Here is a 21741-nt window from a genome sequence, read left to right on the forward strand (position 1 = left end):
CTAAAAATACTTAGCAGTGCAACCAAAATGTCACAATTCACAAAGAACAATCAAAATCAGCTTGGATAAAAATAGTACTGACATCCTAGCTGCCTCACTCGATTAAGAGAGTAAGTATATGTTTGCTTGATGGAGATCGCTGATGTGTTGAAAAGGAGGGATGTTATATAGGGTCCAGTCTCTTCACTTAAAATAGCAAACAGCTAATAATCTTTGCACCCTTTATTTTCAAAAAACACATAGAGAATGCTAAATTATAGGCTTTCTCAATGACACAGAGCTAACCCAGTAAGCCTTCATATATAGTTTCCTTTGAAAAGTATGCCAACTTTAAGTCAGCCAAGTCAAGTTTATTGTCATTTAACTATATATATGTATATAACATATATAACCATATAATGTATATAGAAATGAGACAATGTTTCTCCGAACCAGGGTGCAAAGCTTAATAGTAGACATAACACACGATGAAGGCAAGGATAAAATCTACAGATGAATCACTCATAAATAAACTAAGGTGCATTAATATTAAATATTGTAAGGTATGGAACAGATTAACCAGTGACACTTCGAATACGATGTAGGCAGGGAGTTCAGAAGCCTAATTTAAAATATTTTTGTAGAAAATGATGAAACTGAAGTCAACTTCTGCTTAATTCTTCCACTCAGATTACAGCAGTTTTGCTTCTGATGATTGCAACACGTTTCACTCAGTTGCTGACTTCCTGTTCTTCCACATTAGGCCGGTTGCTTCATTGTGTCCATTTTGCTTGCTGGCTGGCAGCTCTGTGGCCCTGCGTAAGAGGAAGACTGTCACAGAGAGTGCTGTATCATGCTACGCTATGTACAATTGGAGCAGTATTACTGGAACTTCTGGGAAGCAGGGCTTATTCCAGGAAAGGTCATTAAAGTTCAGTAAACAGTATACTCATTATAGAAAAGCACCTGAATCTTCACTGCAAATAGAAAGGGAATCATTGACAGCAGTTCAGAGTCACTGAATAAGCACAACATTTCATTCCCTTCAAATTTAAAGTTTTGGGGACAGGCTGGGGAAATGGGCAGCAGTGGTGAGTAATGTTGGGAGGTCAGCCGAGAGAAACTAAGGCTTTACTGTCAAATCTCAAAGGGAAACATGCAGATGTTTTCAGCATTCGTAAAAGAAATGGTGGTTTTAATTTAGTCATGTTTATTTTGAGCGAATCCTGTGCATTTTTCAGTATTCACACTCACGTCTGATAACATTTTGCATATGCTGTGCTAAGTTTTCTCAAAGGTCAAGCATATTGGGTGAAGCTTAGGGTGATTTTTTGCCTTTTTTTTAATTGATCAGCATGGTGAGGAAACAGCACCTTTGCTGCTGCACACCAAGGGCAACTTGTGACCCATGCTGATCTGAGATCCTAGGATTCTAAGTACATTCTTAAAGGACCCTCATAATATGTAGATGCCATGGCCACCTCACTATCAATGATACTGACCACCATTTTTATCACCTCATTAATGCTGGGCTAAAGAAGATAGAATTAATTTGGGCAAAGCAATATAAAATGGTTCTGTTATGAATGGTCGCATTTAGAAGGCTGATTTCAAGACTTGACACCATCAACAGGAATCTCCACTGCCCTTGAGGATACACTTAAAATTGATTGTTTAAAGGGAGAACTTCAGTTTGCTCTAAAGGACATGTAAAGATGATTCCTACATACAAATCCATATCAAGGGTATAAACCTGCTTAAAATATACTAAAATACAGCACAAATGGTAATCAATTTTTTTACTGTAATCATTTTGCCTAGTCCATCATGGATGAAGACCCTCCCCCACCAGTGAGTACATCTATACAGAGCACTGCTGCAGGAAAGCAGCATCCATCATCAGGGACCCCCTCCACCCAGGTCATGCTCTGTTCTCACTGCTGGGGGCGGGAAGAAGGCACAGGAGCCTCACAACACCAGGTTCAGGAACTGTTATTACCCTTCAACCATCAGGATCTTGAACCAGAGGGGATATCAACTTCACTTGCCCACCATTAAAATGTTCTCACATCCTATGGACTCAGCTTCAAGGACTCTTTGTATCAGGTACTCAATATTTATTGCTTGTTTATTTGTTACCATTGTTATAATTTATTCTTTCTTTTTGTATTTGCACAGTTTGTTGTCTTTTGCACATTGGTTGTTTGTTCGTCCTTTTCTGTGCAGTCTTTCATTCATTCTATTGTGTTTCTTGTATTTATTATAATTGCTTGCAAGAAAATGAATCAGTATATGGTGAATGGTGACATATGTGTACTTTGATAGCTAATATACTTTGAACTTTGAACTATTAAGGCAGAGTGCTAATTAAACAAGAGAAGAAAACAAAACCAAAATTGATAGTAAAGGCACAAGTTGTAGATTGTAATTTCAGCTTTGGAGCCTCTTAATCTTGGCTTTGGTTAAGTATTCAGAAATGACTGTCTCAGACATTGGTAAGTTGTCACTACCCTGATGAGAAATTAAAAGTACTTTCAAAAGTTTCCTTGAGTGAAGGTATGGTGATGTGTGGTGGTGAGTCATAAAACCAAGTAGATCTTGTGTTCATTTCTTGTTGTGTGTTGAGAAAATCCATCTAAACTTGGCTTGTAGTGTGTACTCAACAATGGATCACATATCTTATAAGATGGAGACAAGGAAAAAGATCAGTAAACTATATTTATGCTCCTGGTCTCTATGCATTGAACCTGCTATCTCAAAATAATCTAGACCTTTTTAATGCTAATGTGCTTACTGTGGGAAATTGCAGTTTCTGTCAGCTAGGTGCCCACCTGCAATATTACGAGGCACTAGTGATTTTAATTGTCACTGATCTGACATTCTGAATGTGCATGCAAAGTAGCTGCCTACCTTTATAAAATCTGAAAGGTCTTGGCTACTCATTATGGAGTTCGGGGATCACGTTGGAAGGAAATAGGGTAGTTTAGGGGAATATTCACATTTCCTCAGGGGAAAGATGGGAAAGAGCTTCATGAGAGGGACCTTTCAGTTTCTCTATTTTCCCCATATTACACAGGACCTGCTGTCCCTTCACAGGCCAAAATCATCATTCTTTAATTAGCATCAAAATCAGGTCTTATATGATGTGAAGTTTGATGTTTTGAGGCAGAAGTACAGGCCAAAGATATAAGATTACCAATGATGGATGCTATCTTCTTGAGGTACCAGGTCTTGAAGACGTCCTCAATGGTGGCGGGTGTTGTGTCTGTGATGGAGTTGGCTATGTCTGCAACGCTTTGCAGTCTCTTGTGACCCTATGTATTGCTGTCTCCATACCACTCTATGATGCAACCAATCAGAATGCTCTCTGTCCTACAGAGCTTAGACATATGTACGAATCTTTAGCGACATACCAAATCTTCTCAAACTGATGTGCCTCCTTTGTTATTGAATCAATGTGTTGGGCCTAGGACAGGTCTTCTGAAATGTTAACACCCACGGACTTAAAGCTGCTCACCCTTCCCATTGCTGACCCTTCAATGAGGACTGATGTGTCTTCTCCCAACTCCCACTTCTTGGAACCACAATGAATTTCTCGGTCTTGCTGACGTTGAGTGTGAGGTTGTTGTTGTGACACCACTCAACCATCTGATCCATCTCACTCCTGTTCGACGTCTCATTGCCATCTGAGATGTTAGCAATAACAGCGGTGTAATTTGTGAATTTATAGATGGCAATTGAGCTGTGCTTGGCCAGACGGTCACGAGTGTAGAGGGAGTAGAGTAGTGGGCCAATCATGCATCCTTGTGTTGATTGTCAGGATGGAGAAGGTATCATTGGTTCACACTGGCTGTGGGCTTCCAATGGGAAAATTGAGGATCCAGTTACATAGGGCAGTGCAGTAGATCAAGTTTATCATCTCTCAGGGAATGATGGTGTTGAAAGCTGAGTTGTAATCTGATATCTGTCGGTGCTCCAGAGCCCATTGGAGAGCCAGTTTGATTGCATCCACAGTAGATTTATTGCAGCAGTAGACAAACTACATGAGATCCATGCCCCTGCTCAGGCAGGAGTTAATTCTAGCCACAACCAAACTTTCAACACATTTCATTATGATAGATAGTTGGAATATCAGGTTGGCTAAATTAACCAGATCATTTTAAACAGTCCACCAAAGAGTTAATTCCACTCCCCCACCCTGCTGTTCCTTCCCTTCCTCCAACAATGCACTTGGATGATAAACAAGCCAGAATCATGGTTGGCCGATAACGAAACTACGCAGGAAGTAAACATGCTGTAAGTTCAGGCATATGACATTGTATGTCCTCCCACGGTTTGCTGGCCTGCTGAAGTACACAAGACATGTACTCCTCCTCGATAAGCAAAGCACAGAGCTAAACAAAACAAATCAAAAACAAGTCAACTTTTGTGTGGGTTAGTTCAATGTAACCTGCAGAGCTATAATGCACTTGTGTCCCATTCACAATCTATCATTAATCCAGATCTTTATGTTACAGATAATCGATTATGTATTGCTAGAAGATTATCTCACTTCCCTTTTCTCATGTGAACGAGATGAAGGTAGTGAAATTAGAATGTCTGTGCTAAGAAAACTACTGAAGAGGGAAAAAGTTTGTGTTGGGTGCACACCAGTTGAAGGAAGTGTCTCACCACCACCTTTTTGAGGGAAATTAGGGTGGGCATTAAGTGCTAGCTACGCCATAAACCAAACGAAAATAATTAAAAATAAATACTGTTTTCATCTTTCATTGAATTGGATTCATTTCATTAAAACCTCACATGAGAATGATGATAAATATATGTGTTCTACAAGTATTATTTCTGTTTCTATGGTTGGCTTTTGCCTGCTGTGTTTTTGCCACTACATTCAGATATGGCCCAAGTGCGGAGCCAGAGACCCTGAAATGGGTCGATAGTTCACAGACTTTAAGGTGAATGAGGGAAAAGAAAACAGGGCCAAACAGAGCCATTCACCAAAACTCTCAAATGGAGAATAAAGCCAAACCTGCGACTGAAAGGAATAATTAAATATAAAACGAATACTGCTAGTCTTCAGAGTCAGTTGACTCAAAAGTCTAATTTCTCAGGCAAGTCCGAAGGCAAGCAGGCAACAAAACGTTGCAGTGCTTTGCTAAAGTCTTGCCAAGCATTACGATGAAAAGAATGGAGTTAAATACCATCACAATTAAATGATGATTAGCTGACACGTGCATGTTCACGAGCACAATTGCCGTATCTGCTGTGCTGCCGAATCTGTGGTTGTGATGGTCTTGACTTCTCAGCAAGATGAATTACTCTGAGTTGGAATGCTGTGGCTTCAAGTTGTACTTCTCTGAGTTGACCATGATTTTAGGCTGAAACTTGACAGCTGGACTGCTTTGCTGAATGCCCTGATTTGTCTCTTAAAATAGGTATAATCAATCCCATTTTGGAGAAATAATTCTTTGGTGCTATGGCCTCTAGTTATCATCTTGTGATCTTTTCTTACAAAAATTAACCGTTTAATTTTCTGTATTACAACAGTGACCTTCAATGACAATAGAGTGCTTTGGGACATCAAGAAAGAATGTGAAAGGAGCTTTATAAATGCAGATATTTCTTTTTTTCTTGCCACAATATCTATAAAAAGAATTCAGCCCCTTTGGAAGTTTTCATGTTTTATTGTTTTACAATATTGAATCACAATAGGTTTAATTTGGCTTTTTTTTACACTGATCAACAGAAAAGGACTTTTGCAACAAAGTGAAAACAGAAATCTACAGAGTGATCTAAATTAATTACAAATATAAAGCACAAAATAATTGATTGCATAAATATTCACCCCCCCCTTAATATGACACACCAAATCATCATTGGTACAGCCAATTGGATTTAGAAGTCACATGATTAGTTAAATGGCGATCTAATTTTGGATACCTGTGTGCAGTCAAGATGTTTCAATTGATTGTAGTAAAAATACACCTGTATCTGGCAGGTCCAACTGCTGGTGAGTCAGTATCCCAGCAAAAACTACAACATGAAGACAAAAGAACACTCCAATCTACTCTGTGAAGAAGGTTATTGAAAAGCACAAGTGAGGAGATGGATACAAGAAAATTTCCGAGTCACTAAATATCCCTTGGCGTACAGCTCAGTCAATCATCAAGAAATGGAAAGAATATAGCACAGCTGTAAATCTGCCTAGATCAGGACATCCTCAAAAACTGAGAGACCGTGCAAGAAGTGGACTAGTTAGGGAGGCCACCAAGAGACCTATGACAACTCTGGAGTAGTTAAAGCTTCAATGGTTGAGATGGGAGAGTTTGTGCTAACAACAACTGTTGCCCAGGTGCTTCACCAGTTGCAGCTTTATGGAAGAGTGGCAAAGAGAGAGATACTGTTGAAGAAACACTCACAGGAAATCGTGGCTGAAGTTAGCCAGGAGAAATGTGGGAGACTCTGAAGTCAGCTGGAAGAAGGTTCTATGGCCTGATGAAGCCAAAATTGAGCTTTTTGGTCATCAGACTAAACACTATGTTTGGAGTAAGCCAAACACTGCACATCATCAAAACAACACCATCCCTACCATGAAGCAGTGCAGCAGGCCCTGGAAGGTTTGTGATGGTAAAGAGTAAAATGAATGCAGCAAAATATGGGGAAATCCTGGAGGAAAACCTGATGCAGTCTGCAAAAGAACTGCAACTTGGGAGAAGATTTGTTTTCCAGCAAAACAATGACCCCAAGCATAAAGCCAAAGCTACAAAGGAATGGCTTAAAAACAACAAAGTCAATGTCCTGGAGTGGTCAAGTCAGAGTCTAGACCTCAATTTAATTGAGAATTTGTGGCTGGACTTGAAAAGGTCTGTTCCCTCACAATCCCCATGCAATCTGAAAGAGCCTGAGCAGTTTTGCGAAGAAGAATGGGAAAAAATTGCAGTGTACAGAAGTGCAAAGCTGACAGAGACCTATCCACACAGACTCAAGGCTGTAATTGCTGCCAAAGGTGTATCTATTAAATACTGACTTGAAGGAGGTGAGAATTTATGCTATCAATTATATTGTGTTTAATAATTGTAATAAATTTAGCCCAATTTGTAGAATTTTTTTCACTTTGACACGAAGGAGTCTTTTCTGTTGGGGGTGACTACTTTTTATAGGCACTGTATATATCAATTTCCCAGAACTTGGATAAAACTGCTTTATAATTTGTTGCATTTTTAAAGATATACTAATCTAAATTTAGGATACAATATAATTAAACTGTAAATAATATATACAAATCAGTGGGAACAAAAGGGTTAACTAGCAGTGTCTTATGTGGTGACCAATATTGATGATGAAGCTGAATAAAAGTACACCTGCTTTCTGTGCTGCCTTGTGACCGTAAGTAATGGTTGTTCAGACCACTGATCTTTGGCTGACAAAGAAATGAGTGGGCTGCACAATTTAAAAATGCTGTAGTTGTACTCATGCAAGCTTGCATTTAAAACAAGCTTAAGTTGCAATTTTATTTTTGGTGGAGATGTAATATTGTTTTCACCTTCAGATTTTGATTTTATTTCACCTCACATTTTCTAAAATGGTCTTAAAATATAATATCACAGAAATGTAATAAATCTGAATTCAGAGTTTCAGGAAAGAACAGGAGGAAGTATCAGCTTTGACCTAATTTCTGCAACTGTTTAAAATCAATTGTTAATTTAATTGACTGCAACAGGTCCTAAAATACAGATATATATAGAGAGATACCAAGATACAGTGTAGAATAGGCATTTCCGACCCTTTGCGTTGTGCCATCCAGCAATCACCCAATTTAATCCTAGCCTAATTATAGGACAATTTACAGTAACCAACTGGTGTGTCTTTGGAGTGTGGGGAGAAACCGGAGCACCCATAGAAAACCCATGTGCTCGTGGGGCATATGTGCAAACTCCTTACAGACAGTGGTGGGAAATGAACCGGGCCTTTGGTACCGTGCTAACCACTGGACTATCATGCTTACAGGTTTCTTGGCTTTTGGAATAAGTTTCTCTTTTAATCCACTTGCAAAATAATCAATTATCTTAGGAAAGGACAAAGGATTATGAAGGTGCCTATCACTGTCATATAAAAAGACTTAACTGTGAATTTTGAAAACCCTTTTTCTCTTGTACTTCATTTAACTATATGGGTAATATACAGTGAAGTTCTATTCATTTCAACAATAATTTGAAATTAATTGTACTCTTTCCTTTAAGATAAACATTTTTTGAGCCAAGCAGCCTATAGATAGCCAAACCTGGATATTTTTAACCTGTAAGTGTTGAATTTTGTTGATCTAGATATTTACTGTATATTAAGCATGCAGAAATCTCTTCTTCTCTCCACTCAGCTGCATTTGCTCTGCGAAGCTAGGTAGATGATAGGACTACCCACTGTTTGGGACAGTCTGTCACCTGACCAACATAACAGCTATGAATGAATATCTGGTCTAGACTACAAATCAGTAAATGTTAACAGTAACAGGCAAGATCTCACAATGAGTGAACTTGCACACTGGTTACAATGAGTGAACTTGCACACTGGTTACAATGATGGCTTTGTGGATTATTACCTGGAAGATGAAGCTATTTCCATTTGTAATTGTTTTATGGATTAATCATGAAACAGAAAGTTCGCTGCACATGTTTTGAATTATTTGCACAACTTCCTGTTGAAACTCTGCACATTTAACTTGCATTTTTGGTGGGATATATCCTAAAGTGGTGGTCACTTTACACATGAGCATGATGTGCTATCGTAACCGGGAGCACTTGCTAATTATGCCGTGATAGAAAATGAATCAAACCAACATGATCTCCACCACCATTTTACCCCTCAATGAAACATCATGCTGAAAGTAGTGAATTATCCATGTTGTGGCATTGTACTCATTTTGATAAACCCAAACTTAGAAGTATCTCAAAATGTTCATTGCTGACAATCCTGAGCACAGACTTAACTCGGGTGCATTGGTCTCAGAGAGTCATGGCCGCCTCAGTCCTGATGCTCTCACTATCTGCAGTGGCTTTGACCCAAGTATGAGAAGGACATCCATGCACCATGAACCTCCTTTCACATTTGCCCCCTTCGCTCAATTTTCACGACTCCCTCCTTCCATTTTCTGCAATTTTTACCCACCACCTCCCTGTAGAATATTTCTTTATTTCTGCTGTGTGAAACCAGGTTTGGGGGTTCGATGAGTGGGGATAGAAGACACTCCCTACCGGAAAATAGGTTAATAGTTCACTTACAGGACAAGACAAACACTAAATATTCAGTAAACCCTTGAAGTTATGCTCAGTTACAAGTACTCATCTAATCTGAGCATCCAAAGTGGCAGAACAAAATATGCACTAAACATATATACAGTGGCAAATATTTATCTAAAGTGTGCTTCCAGATTCTCTTTACTGCAGTACACCTCCACTGTTTACTGATTCCATGGCACTGGCCTTCAAGAGCCTGCCTTCATTACAGAGTATCATTCCTGTTATACTTAACGCATGATTCACTGCTTGCTGTTGCTGTTGCTCTTGCTTTGTGTCTTCTGCATCTTGCATTCCTGGTTCCTTTTCATTCACAGGTCTTCTTCAGTTAGAAGGCTGACGGTTGTTATTTAAGTTTCCTGTAAATGAAATCGTTAATGGGCTGACTCTCTTGGTCTGTCTTCTCCCACTGGTTCTCTGTGGTCAGCAATGGTGAACTTTCGTTCACATTTTAGCCGACACATGCTGGACTTCAAACATGTAAAGATGGATGGATGAGAATTCCCCCACCTCCCACCCTCCCCCCACAATTGCTTAGAGGTTTCTTCTTAAGGTAAGTCAACCTGTACATTTATTTACCTTCAAGTAACAAAATCTTCTTGGATTAATTCAAACACCGTTCCAATACAGATTTAACAAATTTTAAGGCATCCGTTAGTCTTGCGAGACCATGGATCTGCGCCTGGAAGGTCTTCACTCTCCAGGGCGCAGGCCTGGGCAAGGTTGTATGGAAGACCAGCAGTTGCCCATGTTGCAAGTCTCCCCTCTCCATGACACCGATGTTGTCCAAGGGAAGGGCATTAGGATCCATACAGCTTGGCACCAGTTTCGTCGCAGAGCAATGTATGATTAAGTGCCTTGCTCAAGGGCACAACACGTTGCCTCGACTGAGGCTCGAACTCATGACCTTCATATCGCTAGTCGAATGCCTTAACCACTTGGCCACGTGCCCGCATTAGATTTAACAAATACATGACAGGCTTTGCACTCATTCTCTTATTCTCATTCTCTTATTCTCATTCTCTCTCTCTCTCTCGTGGACTCACATCCATCTCACACAACATGCTTCAGACAAACCATTCTCACTGTATTACGGAAAAAGTTGGAGGATGAATGAAACCCTCTTTATGGGGGTGGGGCATGATGGCACCACCCACTGCCTGACTCCGACTGCTGCTGAAAGTCTGCCAGTGCCTCTTGCAGAGCATCCAAGTCACGTACAGTGAAGGTCTAGCTGTTCGCTAGGTTTGAGACTTAATCTTTCCACAGCATTGCGAAAGCTTGACTTCCATGACAGATAACTGGCAGACTGGGACTGACTGTCAACACCTGCACTATGTTAAATGCATTTTGGCTGCATGGTGTAGACAGCTTCTACTTGTAGAGTTGGCGCATTGTCTTTTCTATAGCAAAAAAGCATTTGGAGATATTCTTTAGTAAGCTGTTCCGGCAGCACAGCATAACTGACTGTCGTTGTAGACTCACCACTGTCGAAGTCAGCAGCTGCTTCACACACGTTTGTCTCTGCCGAGGCAGCCTCAGCTTCATGCTCTTCCCTGAGAGTACTTAACATGGCCTCTACACATGCTCTCTCCATGTCTATACAAGCTTTCTCCTTTTGCAACTCAACTTTGTGTTTAGCATAAGCTGCTCGCGTTCTTGCCATTCTGGCTCTGGCATGGGCTCGTACTGCAGCAATGCTAATCGTGGTTTTGTTTGAGCGCCACGAAGACGCAATCGATTCACCATGTTCTGACCTGACTTCCAGGTCTCGGCAATCTACGTTGTCTGGGTTGGTAGCTGACCTTGTCATGTACAGTGTTCAGATATGTCTCAGTCCATGGGCGATACCTTTGAATACAAGTTACTGTATCAATCTACTGCCCTTGCAATGTGTATGTACTACACTATGCTGTGAGCTCAACACCTTCCAAAAATTACCCAAGCTGGAAGCTTCCTTCAGGATTTTTAATGAGATCTTACTTGTGAAAAAGTATTGCTGTTTCAAGGGCAAATAAAGAGAGGATGGAGATGTATGTCTTTCCACTATGTGCTTCAAGTTGAATCCAAATTAATCCATGCAGGAAATGACATACAGGAGGTGATGTTCATACAAAACAAGTTGCGCCTTGAGAGGACAGAACAATGACCTTTCTCTCTTAATGGCCTCCTTGCCTCATTTCCCCGGCAGTAGTACTCCCTCCACATGGCATAGGGGTGGGAGTGGGAATCCATTTACCTGTTCTCTCAGGACCCCAGCTCCCTGCAAACCCAAAAACATTTCCTTATGAGACCCACCACACCAAGGCTACTTGTCTAAGTTGTGCACCTGACTACTGGGACTTTCCCTCAAGTACTCTAATCTCTCCAATAATCTGATGATGACGTCTGTGGTACTCCCTGATGCTGATCCCAAAAAGAGCAGCATCACTCCCTGTAAACAGGGAGCTGCTGCTTTAACTAAATACCCCACGGTCAAATCGCACCTGAAGAGTGAGGGATACCTGACCTTATCCACCACTATCACTCTGTCCCACAGCAATCCATCACCCCTGTGGGGGCAGGTGGCACTCTCAGAGCATTGCTAATCACATGGTGGGACGACACCTCCCCCCAGAACACTCATCTTCCATTTGATAACCTCACTCCAGTACCCACTGCACCCCAGATCCTCAGCAACCATGTAGGCAGAGGGTGTCCTGGCTTCGTCTATAGCTGTCTCCCAAATCTCCTATTCCTTTGTGGAGAACTCTCTGATGGTAGTCATCTCCACGAGACAGGTTGTGTTATCATCTCCAGGTCCCTCTCCCTGTTCCATGGAGGTTGGAGGGACTATAGACATATGGCCCTCCTGCAGGGTTTGGGACCGTATGGCCACCGGTCTGGCCTGTACTTGTATAACTACTTAAGGGAAACACCACTCACTTGGAGGGGGAACTCCAAGGCTCCCTGCTAATCTCTCTTCCCTATCATCACCATCTAACCAAAAGTCCCCATCCCACATCCGCATGTTGTGGTCACCTCTCCACAGCTTCAGGTCTGAAACCTTAATGGGGTCCAGTCACCAATTCGCCCTGTGGGAAGCTTCTAACTGATGCACTTTTACCAGCTGACACGCCACCTCTGTGCTCCTATCCTCTAAATCTTTAGCCCGTGTGTCTGAGCTGTCCAGACAACTTCCTCCATGGTAATGCATCGCTGGTTAGCACTTCCACATCGTTTTGCATGCGAGTTACCTCTTTCTTTCCTTAAGGTTCCTTAACCAGGGGTGGGGGAAGGTACTGGGCATAAGCTCTCACTACTATTAAATGCTCCCAATGGCATGCATCTCAATTAACCTCTGACAACCAAGTCCAGTTCCTGACCTTCACGTGTGACTTAACTACTAAGTCCGATGGAGCTCTTTCCACTGACAGAAGAAGGGACAAAGGTGGGTTACTGGTGTCTTAAAACGATGATTCCTGGCAGGTGGAGCTCATCGTTTGTGGTTGGCAGCTCATCTAGGAGAGGGAAAACTCTGATCTCAAACCTCCGCTGCCTTGTGGCAATACCCACTCATGGGGAAGGCTTTGGGAGTAAACCCCAGGCAGTTGCACGGTGAGTCTAATGCTGACTGGCAATTCCTGTGGCAGCACTGGTGCCAAAATGTCTTGGTCTCTGCCATTTCCTTGTATTTATCAGTTTTGTGGGGGGGAGGGCTGCTGCATGGACAGCAGCTTGCTCTCCATATTGTACTACCTTGACTTGTCTATTGGCTTGCGGATCGACTGACGGCGCTGCACCAGTGACATAGACAGATAGGATTCAATATCCATGGTCAATCCTGACAAGTGGAGGGCCCTGTATCTCTTTCTCCTTCAGTAAGATTGTCTCATACTGCTGCTTTTCTATGGCTGCCAGCAGGCAGAAGAACCCATTCCTCTGGGGGAACCCTTTCTCACTAAGCACAGACATGATGTGGTGCCCCATTTTCACCCAGCAGGAGTCAAACTTGTCTGACCAGTTTATGGGCATCCCATAGTTCACCAGTAGGTTGGTGAGACTACGAAATCCTGCATTGTTGTTGATCTACCCTAGGGCTCTGCACTCTTCACATAGTGGGGGAGTGTGGGGGGGGGGGGGGGGTCTGCCTCTTATGTTCCCTTATAAAGATATTCACCTTCTGTACAAGCACCGAACTCTACTCACAGTGCCAATTGTTATGTGAAATCAGGTTTGTTACATTTTGAAACTTCAAAACATTAAACTAATTCAAAAGAAGAAACAGGAGTCTGAGAATGCGGGTCTAACTTTGAGTTTGCCTTTAAATGATGCATGCACATATGATGTGGTAATGTGATGACGGATGCAATTCACTTATTTTTACATATAATCCATAATTATTTTTACATCGAACAATTACGTATTAAATTACATATACAATTCATTTATCTTTACATATCACCCTTAATTAATTAAAGAAACAAGAATGATTAATCAAACAATATATACAAGATCACTCAAATTTACTGAAATATTAAATACACAACAAAGTTCATGTGTTTGGTTAGTGGGCTCAGAAACCACTCACTACCAGCAAGGAGGTTAACAGTTTATTTACCAAACAAAACAGACATTAAACATTCAGTAAATCCTTCAAGTTACTCTCAATTGTAAATATTCATCAAAACTGAATGTCTGAAGTGGCAGGACAAAACAGACATTAAGCATTCACACAGTAGCAAATACTTATCTAAAGTGTGCACCCAGGCCCTCTTTACTGCTGCACATCGCTCCTGTTTACTGTTTCTACTGCACTGGCCTTCATCCTCAGCCCATAGCTATCCAGAGAGAACGCATGGTTTCAGCACGTTAGATTTAAACTCTTCCGGCGCCATGACATCATCAGATAAACGGCAGCTAGTGGGGCTGCAATGCCCCTTAAACAAGCCAACCCCTTGCTAGCACAAGGGAGCAGCTTTCAATGAACAGGTAAGATTGACACTTGCTGCAACAGTCTCCACAAAGGGCTTCCTGTAGCTCATCTCCCAAGAGTGCATGTGTGAATGGCATGCCAGCTGCCGACTAATGGCGCAGGTCAGCTCCAACACTCCTGAAAGCGGTAGGTGTAATAACAGAATTGTTTGTAAAGCAAGGATGGTCTGTTTCATAATGTTTTGATTATATTCATTTCGGCATTAGGGCAAACACAGTATAATTTATCACACCAAAAATAGGTGATAGGCAGTTGATAACCATGTAAATACATATTCTCCTATTCCATCACTGGGGAACCAGAGCAGTGTAGCAGTTAGTACAGCTCAGGGTGTCAGACTTCAGAGTTCAATTCCAGCATCTTCTGTAAGCAAGTTTGTACATTCCTTCCCATATGCACGTAGGCTTCCACCAGGTGCTTTGGTTTCCTCCCATAGTTGAAAGACATACCAGTTAATAGGGTTAATTTGTCATCGTAAATTTTCCTGAGATTAGGCTAGTTTTAAATCAGTGGGTTGCTGGGTGATGCAGCTTGAAGGATTAGAAGATCCTATTCCTTGTTATATCTCTAAATAAAATAATAAATAAATCAATAAGTTAATGCATTCAGTAGAATCTGGTTTATGATGACTAATTCTGTTGTGAAATTTGAGCAGACCAGTAACCCCTGGAAACTGCTGTTAATTTAAATTAAGGTGTAGACTTATTTAGCAGAAAGTCAATGATTGAAAGGAGGTTTTGGAGAATTGCTCAAACAGTTGGTGACAATTATTAACTATTAAAAACAAGGATTTTCTGCGTACTTCTGTAAATTTTTCTGTCTTGATACCCAGTATTTCCTCTTCAAAGAAACTCTGTAATATCTAGCTATTTGATCCTGGCTAACCTTCAGTAACTTAATGTTAAGTTTTCTTTAATAACAATCCATTGAAAATCCCCTCAATCCTTTCATATCTTGCAAGGATTTTGGGGCTTTGAGTTCTGGGTTTCCTTACCTGTACTGTACATCTGGCTCTTTATCTCCCTTTCCACCTTTATAATATTACTTAGGATCTACCTCTCATTGGAAATGCTTTGGGAATTTTCACGGTACTAAACATATCATATGCATCTAAGTTGTTGGTGCTGAGTGTTATTATACATTATTATTATTATATATTGCTATGATGCAAGTGAACTTCTGAGACTTCACATTATAGAAATTTAATTCTTGCTGCGTGCTTTAATAGAAATGTAAAATTTATTTCTTTTCAGATTTTTTTACCACACATATGAATTGATAAATCCGTGGATGCAACACGCTTGAGTGTGAGACCGCTTAATGCACAGCATTAATCAGGGTCCAATATATGTGTAATATCTATCCTGTAGAGGACAAATAAATGAACAACAAACAACCTGGATGTTGACTAGGGAAGAAGGCTTTAGAAGGAAGAAAGATGACTCCAACAGTCTTTAAAAAGAGCAGCTTAATTGCTCCTAGTGCATAAGTGAGTAGTGGAAGCTGGAAAACAGATTCTATAATTGTGATGATTGCAGGATTAGCATAAAATGGGTGACTGATGATCAGTGCAGATTCAAAGAACCATGTGGTATCTCTTTATAACTCTAATCCTCAACTCATCTAACAAACTCAAATACCTTAATTAAATGCATTACATTTCTTTATTGGGCATATTCTATAGAATACTGTACCTAATTGCTGTAAATATTAATCAATTCATTTGCACAATTTTTGAAGCTGTGGGGATTGACTATTTTAGTCAGGTTTTGAGGTTGAAGCAGTTACCTCAAAACCTTGTTAATATAATCAATCCCCAAGACCTCCAAAAATTGGAAGAGATTATTCCAATTTTTAAGCATTTTCATTAAATAGAACATGAAACAATACAGGAAATGACCACTCGACCAACAATGTCTGCACTGAACACAATGAACTTTATTTCTTCTGCATGTACAGTACACATATCCCTCTATTTCCTGCATCTTTGTCTGCCTAAAATCCTCTTAAGTGCCACTGTTTGTCATGGTCCGGTCCGTAAAGTCCGTATTCCGGTTCCTGGTCCGGTCCATCGACCCTTGCTCCAGGTTTTCTTGTCTACCCTGTTTCTGTTCTTGTTGAGCTCTAATTGAGGCAGCTGATGCTCGTTGGGGCTGGCTGCATAAATACCTTTAGAGACCGGTGCGTGGCTGCTGGATTGTTCTTGTCCGTACTCCTTGTATCCCTTCCTCTACCTTCTGTTTCCTCGCCTGAAGCCTTGCCAGTAACTCTTGCCTCGCCTGAAATTCTCGTCTCGCCTTGCTTTGCCAGAATCCTTGCCTTGTCTTGCCGGTAACTCTCGCCTCACCTGAAGTTCTCGTCTTGCCTTGCATTGCCTGAAGCCTTGCCTTGTCTTGCTGGTAATTCTCACCTCGTCTCGCCTGCAGTCTTGTCCTGGAGCCACCCTGTACCTAGCTCCCTTCCTGTCCCTTGCCTCCGCCCAGATAAGACAGGCCGTATTGCCATTACCTACGGTTGGTTCTATCCCTTCCTAACCCTTGCCTCCGTCGGGTAAGCCAGGCCGTATTGCCGTTAGCTACGGTTGGTTCTGTCCCTTCCTAACCCTTGCCTCCGTCGGGTAAGCCAGGCCGTATTGACGTTACCTACTGTTGATTCTGTCCCTTCTGTCCCTCCTAACCCTTGCCTCCATCGGGTAAGCCAGGCCGTCTTGCCGTTACCTGCGGTTGGTTCAGTCCCTTCCTGTCCCTTGCCTCTGTCAGGTGGTGAACCGCGCCCTGCCCAGGAGTACCGCACACTGCCCAGGAGGAGCCTCTAGCCTGAAGACTCCAGCCTCCTGCCTCCTGCCAAGCCTCGCCTCAAATCTCTAGCCTCAAGCCTGAAGACTCCAGCCTCTTGTTTCCAGCCAAGCCTCGCCTCAAGTCTCTAGCCTCTAGCCTCAAGCCTGAAGACTTCACCCTCCTGCCTCCTGCCAAGCCTTGCCTCTAGTCTCTAGCCTCAAGCCTGAAGACTCCAGCCACGTCCTGCCTGCCAGCCAAGCCTCATCCTTGTCTAGTTCTGGGGTCTGAGCCAGAGGCAAGACCCAGGTACTGGGTTCAAGCCCGGGCTCCTAGCTCTCTTGTCCAGTCCTGTTCCAGGTTCCCGGTTTTCCTGTCCATGTCCTTGCCCTCGCCCTGTATCCTAGTCCTGTCCCTAGTACTTCAGTGTCTGTGCTTGCACTTGGGTCCATTCCCAGCCACCTCCTTATGATAGTATTGTATCTGTTTCCGCACATCTCCTTTAAAGTTTTCCCCTTTTGCTTTAAATACATGTTCTCTAGTACTTGACATTTTCACCCTGGGAAATGATTCTGTTTGCCTATTTATTTATTCATAAAATTCTATCATGTCTACCCTCAGCAACAACACTCCAGAGAAACACTCCACACTTAGATCCCCTCCAGTTCGCCTACCAGCCCTGACTAGGAGTTGAGGATGCCATCGTCTACCTGCTGAACCGTGTCTACGCCCACCTGGACAAGCCAACGAGCACTGTGAGGGTCATGTTTTTTGACTCCTCCAGTGCATTCAACACCATCCGCCCTGCTCTGCTGGGGGAGAAGCTGACAGCGATGCAGGTGGATGCTTCCCTGGTGTCATGGATTCTCGATTACCTGACTGGCAGACCACAGTACGTGTGCTTGCAACACTGTGTGTCCAACAGAGTGATCAGCAGCACTGGGGCTCCACAGGGGACTGTCTTGTCTCCCTTTCTCTTCACCACTTACACCTCGGACTTCAACTACTGCACAGAGTCTTGTCATCTTCAGAAGTTTTCAGATGACTCTGCCATTGTTGGATGCATCAGCAAGGGAGATGAGGCTGAGTACAGGGCTACGGTAGGAAACTTTGTCACATGGTGTGAGCAGAATTAGCTGCAGTTTAATGTGAAAAAGACCAAGGAGCTGGTGGTAGACCTGAGGAGAGCTAAGGTACCGGTGACCCCTGTTTCCATCCAGGGGGTCAGTGTGGACATGGTGGAGGATTACAAATACCTGGGGATACGAACTGACAATAAACTGGACTGGTCAAAAAACACTGAGGCTGTCTACAAGAAAGGTCAGAGCCATCTCTATTTCCTGAGGAGACTGAGGTCCTTTAACATCTGCCGGACGATGCTGAGGATGTTCTACGAGTCTGTGGTGCCCAGTGCTATCATGTTTGCTGTTGTATGCTGGGGCAGCAGGCTGAGGGTAGCAGACACCAACAGAATCAACAAACTCATTCGTAAGGCCAGTGATATTGTGGGGATGGAACTGGACTCTCTCACAGTGGTGTCTGAAAAGAGGATGCTGTCTAAGTTGCATGCCATCTTGGTCAATGTCTCCCATCCACTACATAATGTACAGGAATACATTCAGCCAGAGACTCATTCCACCGAGATGCAACACAGAGCGTCATAGGAAGTCATTCCTGCCTGTGGCCATCAAACTTTACAACTCCTCCCTTGGAGGGTCAGACACCCTGAGCCAATAGGCTGGTCCTGGACTTATTTCATAATTTACTGGCATAATTTACATATTACTATTTAACTATTTATGGTTTTATTACTATTTATTATTTATGGTGCAACTGTAATGAAAACCAATTTCCCCCGGGATCAATAAAGTATGACTATGACTATAAAGCAGCTCAGGTTCCCTTATAGCTCATAGCCTCGAATCCTGAAAAACCTCTTATGCATCTTTTCCAAATCCTCTACATCCTTCCTGTAATGGGGTGACCAGAATTGCACAAAACACTCCATATGCAGCCTAACCAAAGTCTTAAGTAGCTGCAACATGACTTCCTAACTTCCTATTCCTATACTCAGTGCTCCAGCCAAAGGCAAGCATGCTAGATGCCTTCTTCATCTACTGCCATGAACACTTTCAGGTAACTATGGACTTGGACCCCAAGATCTATCTGGACATCCATGCTGTTAAGAATCCTGCCATTAACTCTGTACTTTCCCCTTAAATTTGACCTCTCAAAGTGCAACACCTTGTACTTGCTCATTTTAAACTCACATGGAGATCTTTTCTTTTATCAAGGTCCTAAACTATATTTTATTCATAGTTTCAATTAAGAGGTATGTTCAACCAACAGCCAGACAGAAAGACACTTCATCCTTTGGAGCATATTTAGAGATGCACTGGTTATTGGAATAAATTCACTGTCACCCTGTTATTGGTTGCTTCACAAAGAGAACTCAGATGGAAATTAAAACAAAATATAGTAGTGAGGATATTACATTAATAAATTTAGTCAGAAGTAACTTGAATCTCATTGCTCATAAAAAGGCTTGCCATTGACGTTCAGGGTTTGTAATTCATGTGTGTCCCTTGGTACTTAATGAGATCCCATGTCAAAAAAAACACGTTAATTTATGTCATGAATACTTCTTTATTAGTTACTATGCATTATTCCATTAACTACAGTTTTGCAAAGATAAACCCACAATGCTTCTCTAATGGAATCATACAACATAGAGTTAAGCAAAACTGAAATAGGCCATTTGGGCCTATTTGTCCATGCTGACCTAGCTGTGTTCTTGAATTAGTCTCATTTCCCTACATTTGGCCCATATTCCTCCTATACCACCCTCTACCTCCTACCACCAAACCAATTTTGTATCCAGTTGGCTAGCTCACTTGGATCTCATGTGTTCTAATTTTCCAGATGAAACTACCAAGACCATATAGATCGGGGTTTCCCAACCTGGGTCCATGGACCCCTTGTTTAATGGCATTGGTCCAGGGCATAAAAACGGTTGGGAACCCCTGATATATATCAATAGCAGAACACATTATCTTGTACAAGGCAGAATCAATGTTGCCAGTTACACTCATTATAACTGCAATTGGGTTTGTTTTTTTAAAGTTTTGCGACTATTTTACAAGGTGTGGATTGCAAGTTTGTTTTTTAAATTTGAATTATTTGGAGTCTGTAGGAATAAGGCTTTTGGATAGCCCTGCTCCAACCAATTAGCTGCCCCATCACTCCGTTTGACTTTTGGAATTGCAAATGAGTATGGCTTCTGATGGTGAATTCTTTTTTTTGAAAGTCGGTGCTACTTGTCTTTTTTCCTTCTTCTGCTAACTGACAACTTTGGAGTAAATTCTTGTGGAATTTGTTTATCAGCTTGTTTCATGTTGAATAAAGCTGCCTTAGTTAGCACTGTGCTTCCTGTCTTGTGTACTGTAGCAAACCTCTCCGCAAAAGAGGAAATAACCTGAATTTCACAAGTTGCGGAGGGAGTATCATTTATCTTAAACCAATTTTAAATCAGCCAAGGACAAAGCACAAACCTTACTTTGCCCGTGTTCCACTCCAGTATGTCTTCCTTTCTACTAACATATAATTTTTCATTATGAGTCATACACGTGTCCTTTATTTCTATTGTGGTTGAGTGACACTGGGCAGCTATAAAGAACCGATTTCATAAACTGGTATCTCTGGAAAACAATGGGTGGACTTTGTAAACTGATCAATCATCCACATTACACCATGCAATTAGTCTGCCTGAGTCTCAAACTGCTTCCAATGCTGTGAGCTGCCCCCATTCCCTTCTGTCATGAAACTGTTTTGATATTAGCCAGTGGATCGACTTTTACTCTGCATTTGGCTCCTGCAAACTGAAAACATTTGGAACTGCAAGATAAATAATGGAATAGAAAATTGATTTAGTTTTGCTTTTTGCATATTGTCAAATATAATATTATAAAATATTGTGAATCTGTGCATTTTACATTCATTTCTGAAGCTTTACCTTCTAAGTTTACTAAATTCCCAATCATTTTTTCTTCAGGTATAACATGTTGTGGATGCAACAGCAAAATTCTAAAAAAGAATCTTTAAGTTCGCCTACGTGGATAACTTCACTCAATACTGAACTGATTCCACAACCTATGGATGCACTTGCGAGGACTCTACAACACGTTCTGTGTTATTTATTTATTTACTTACTTTTTAAAATATTTTTCTTTTGTTTTGTATTTGGCCAGTTTTTGTCTCTATCTTCATTGATTGTCAGTGTTTGCATGCAGTTTTTCATTGATTCTGTTGCATTTCTTTGTTATACTGCCTGTAAGAAAATGAATCTCTGTGCAGTATGTGGTGACATACACATACTTTGATAATGAATGAACTGTGAACTTGATATGAAATTGCTGTGGTGAAGTTAACGGACACATTTCCTATAAAGTAGACAACATAATTTTTCTAGCAATGAGGAGGTATAATTGAAACACATTTTAGCTTTTCTTGGCATCTAAAATTGTAAATGTAATTTAGTATAGGTTTTCTTAATGCATCCAGAAATTAATGCATTGCCAAAGACACAAATGCTTAATAAGAGCACCTTATTCACTGGTGAATAACCAGATATAAGATTATCACGAAAAATTATATTACAGAACTACGTGAAACATTTAACTCATTGTATTTGTAGACACTAGAGTCTATTGAAGGATCGGTTGCTAAT

At 41.4% G+C, this 21741-nt stretch overlaps 1 long non-coding RNA gene across 1 annotated transcript; it reads left to right on the forward strand.

The window, feature by feature from the left end:
• The first annotated feature begins 815 nt into the window (after positions 1 to 815).
• On the forward strand, positions 816 to 21424 carry LOC140186133 (uncharacterized). Its single transcript, XR_011882792.1, has 2 exons — positions 816 to 2085; positions 21067 to 21424. It is a non-coding gene; the product is annotated as an uncharacterized lncRNA (long non-coding RNA).
• Positions 21425 to 21741: the final 317 nt, after the last annotated feature.

Source organism: Mobula birostris, chromosome 2, assembly GCF_030028105.1.
Source record: "Mobula birostris isolate sMobBir1 chromosome 2, sMobBir1.hap1, whole genome shotgun sequence".
Taxonomy (NCBI): Eukaryota; Metazoa; Chordata; class Chondrichthyes; order Myliobatiformes; family Myliobatidae; genus Mobula; species Mobula birostris.